This window comes from Corapipo altera, unplaced genomic scaffold (assembly GCF_003945725.1).
Source record: "Corapipo altera isolate COAL_440 unplaced genomic scaffold, ASM394572v1 52b, whole genome shotgun sequence".
Lineage (NCBI taxonomy): Eukaryota > Metazoa > Chordata > Aves > Passeriformes > Pipridae > Corapipo > Corapipo altera.
Genome location: NW_020884922.1, coordinates 3,109,663 through 3,113,871, shown reverse-complemented (window position 1 = coordinate 3,113,871; position 4,209 = coordinate 3,109,663).

Sequence of the window (4,209 nt, the reverse complement as noted above, 5' to 3'; positions counted from 1 at the left end):
CTGTTTTTCAGGCTAACTTTGGGAGGGACTAGGCAGGTAGCTATAAAATAGATGTATACCTGATTGCATTGAGAAACCTTCTTTTCTATAGGTTCAGCTTTTTGTTAAACAGTAAAATTTTAAGACTGGTAAATCTGTATGAGGTGAAAGCCATGTAAGTTGCTGGAAGGCTAAAATGCAATTTGTGGTGTTTTTAGAGCATGACCTTAGATTCAGTTCTTAACACCAAACAGCAAATCTGCACTAGGCACGGGTGTGCACAGAAGAGGTTTAGTCTCTTAGCTCGTGTGCATGCAGTGCCCTGAGTCAGCATGGGTTAGTCCAACTCTGCACGTTGTCACAGAACCTTTGGCTCCTTTTTTTTAGTGGTGTTTATTTGAAAAATCTTAACTTTCAACTTCAGCTAGTTCTGTATAGTGCTGACTCCTAAAGGAATGGCTGCACGAGTCTTCAGAAACCTCAATGCTTTCTTGCACTGGATTTCATTTAGATACATCCACAATGTAAAGGTAGAGCAGACTGCTGCAAGTACATGTGCCAACTGCATGGAGTAATGAACTGGTCATAATTTCTGTATTGCATTACTGGAGCCTCTTGATTTCTTCAAGGTCCTTTCTTGTCTTAACTTTCCCTTCTTGAAAACTGGGGGAAAGAGGAGGAGGATTGTCAGAAATGATGCACTGAGATCTGGATCCTGAGGTCAGGCTTTTTAAAACCTTTTAGTTGGAGGAAAAATTTCTGCCCTTGGGTTGCAAGTGTATCTTACACAGGTGCCAGATGGCAGAAAACTTTAACTTCTGTTAAAAAGATTTTTATAAAATTTGATGAGCTTTTACTTGAAAGTAAAGAAAATTCTCAATTTGGACTTGTGAGAACAGTTTACAGGCCAGCTAAGATGTACAAAATGGCTTATGTTTTTGAAGATGCAGTCTAAGAAATATTTATTACTGTATTTAAATGTGGAAGTAGGAAAGGGAGTAAATAATAGTGGGGAAACCTGTGTTTCGGGTTGGTTTTCTGTTTGTTTGTTTTTAACCTGAGGTTACTAGCTGTCCCTATGTGTCAAGAAGTGGTATGGACTGCAGTCTCCCTGTTGAGGTTTTTCTCTAGACAAGACAGACTGCTGCATGGTTTTCAACTAAATACAAGTTACAGTTGCCTAAGATGAGAACTCAACAGGATTCTGTCATGCAGTCTTAAGGAGTTATTTTATGTTAACTTACAGATCAATTGAAAAAAGTTTCTTTCTAAATGATGTGGTCAGAGCAGAAATACTGTACTTGAAGACAGTCTGCCATTAAAGCCAACCTGGAGTCTGAACACAGTATGTATTTCAGTTTGATTTGCTAAGTGCTACTGTTCATGTTGTAACTGCAGTTCGGAGTTTTTACAAAATATGAAAGCTGGATGATTTCTATGTAGTACTTGGAACTAATGTAGCTCTGTTGTGCTCCCTAGACAGCTGCAGCTCCTCCTGTTTGCCGTTGCTGGTTGTGCATGGCAAACACCCCCCAGCTGCTTTGGCCTGAAAGCTTCCCTAAGGCAGCCCTTCAGCCTGCCTTGTTTCCTGAGGAAGATCCAGAGTTGTGGCCCCAGACTGGTGGTACTGGTGGTGTCAGTTACTTCCTCAGGAATGGGAAAATGGTTCCAGCTTTTTGTTGTGCCTGAGCAGCTGCACAGCTGGCTTGCATTTGGATCAGAATAAAAGTGGGTGCCCTGGATCCATCACTGGATGTGTTGCCACTTCCTATATATTCTTCATTCTGCTTTTTTGGGGTTTTTTGTTTGTTTGTTTTTTAGGTGGGGTGGAGATGTCTGTCAGTATGTTTCAGGTTTGAAGCCTGCTTTTTTTTTTTCTTTTCTAAAAAAACCCTCAAAACTTACCATGTGAGGAAAAAACCACAACCTTTTAATCCTTGATAGCTGGGTAACTGCCTTTGCTGACCAGGGACTATACCTTGAGTCTCCTCTTCTATGAGGAGGGGGGATGCTCTTCAGGCTTTGGCAAGGCTTTGGACAACAGCTGGAAAGCAAATGCGGCCTTGAGGAGCAGCAGGCTGGCAGGGGCTGCCCAAAGGAGGGGATCTGTTGTGCTCTACCCACCATGGGTGCTGGCTGCAAGGAGCCAGGAGAAGAAACAGAGTATGTGCCAAAGATAGTTTACCTGGCCTGATCATAACTGAAGGAAAAAATTGTTTCTGTGACTGCTGTGTGTGCTACAGAAAGGTATTAGACATCACACATTTAATTCTTCCATGTGCTGGAAGCACTGCGCTGAGTGCAGGCTTCTAGCTCATTCTCTGAGCTCTTATTTCCTCCCTTTATTAAACTTTCAAGGAAGTAGTGGCATGTAATTCACTACAACAGTTTACTACTATTTATGGTTTTAATATGTGAGTGTCGTGTGCATCAAGTACTTGCCCTGAGGTTTAGGGAAAAGCATAATCCATTACTGCCAGCAGCCCCCACGCCACAGGATCTGCTGCTGAGGGGAATGGAGGGGTCTGTGGCGCTGGGGCTGCCCAGGGAAGGCAGGTGAAGGTCTCTAATCCAGGGCTGTTCCCCAAGAACCTGTCTGCTCTGCAGGGGTGGGACTGGTGGGGACCTACCCTATTACAGGCCCTATTACACTTGGAGTAACAAGCTTTCTCTTACTTTACATTTTCAGCTTTTTGCAGCTGCACAGTCTTTGAGCTGAATTAGGGACATTAATAGGATTACCCTGTTGGCTTTGTAGGGCAAAGCCAGCCTGAACTGGGATGTGGCAGCAGGAGCTGGTCCCCACCCCCTTCAATCTGATCTGCTGCTTCCTATAAGTTCAGTTGAACATAATACTTTGTTTTAATGTTCTCTGATTGAAATGCTGCAGTGGGCAGTAGTGCAGACCACACGGTGGTGTGTATCATGTAATAACGCAAGTCCTACTGTACTATGTCAACTAGGGCAGCTACTTGGTTTCAGTCAAAAATGGGAGGGAAAACTGTCAGGCTCAAGAATTTGATTTACTGAGTTTTTAGATGCCGATTGTAGTATTTTGCTCAACTGCCCAGCCTCTGACCATGCCCCTTCTTCATCCCATTAAGAAAACTACTCAGCTCTTTGTGTCACAAGTTTATTACACCTCTCTAATGGAAACCCCTGCTGTGAAGGTGGGAGTTATGCAGTACAGGTCACTCGTCCGCTCGCTGCAGCCAGTTCGGGGAATGCAGAGGCGGTAGAGGGCTGGGCCGGGCAGCAGCGTATATGTGAGCAGAAGTGATGGGCTCCAGCACTGTGGTCTGACACCCTCCTCCCAGTAATTCCCCATTGGAACAACAGGAATAGGAATACTGCTGAGCCCCGCCGCGGGTACTGCTGCTTGGAAGCAGCGAAGCCGCCTCAGCTGCTCCCGCTTCCTCAGGCGGCCGCCGGAGCTCTGGCAGCGCCGGGCGGTCCCGCGGCCAGCAGGGAGCTCCAGCGCCCGCCCGAGGCCGCTGCGGCGGGGGCGGAGGGGAAGCCCTGCCCCGTTCTCCCCTCCCCGCCCCATCCCGGGGCCGTGTCCCGGCCGCTCCCGTGTCCCGCGCGCGGACTCACGGCCTCAAGGGATACGGCCCGAGCCGCCACGTCACCGCCCAACGCGCTCCTCGAATGCCCCTGGAAATGCAGACGGGGGAAGCCGCCCGGCTGCGCTAGGCCTGTGCAGACAGGCTGTCGGGATCCTTTCCCGCAGGCTTTTCCAGCCCCGACGGAATGAAGACCTGGACAGCCCGGTCTGACCTAGTGGCTGAACCTGCCCAGAGCCAGTGGCTGGACCGGAGGCCTCCCGGGGCCCCTTTCCCACAGAATTATCCTGTGATCCTGTGACACCGGATCACAAACCCTCCTTCCAGTTTGAGCAGTGCCATCACCCTGGCTGAGTGCTGCTGGAGCTCTGTTAGCAGGTGACATGAGCAGGACTGGCTGAAAAAGCCATTCCTCTTTGAGCTGTCTGGGGATCCAAGACCTTCCTGTTCCACATGGGGATGGGGACTAACCTACCCATTCTAGTACCAGCTAGAGGGCAGAGGTGGGAGACAGACTCTGAGACATAGGACCAGGGGACTCGGTCTCCCCACAGACACAGGAACATTCCCATTGAAAGTTTCAATTTCAACAAAATACTAGTATCTGCCAACAACAAACGCCTCAACGGCAAGTTCCCAGCCAGCTCTCAGTCCCAAAGTGCATGTC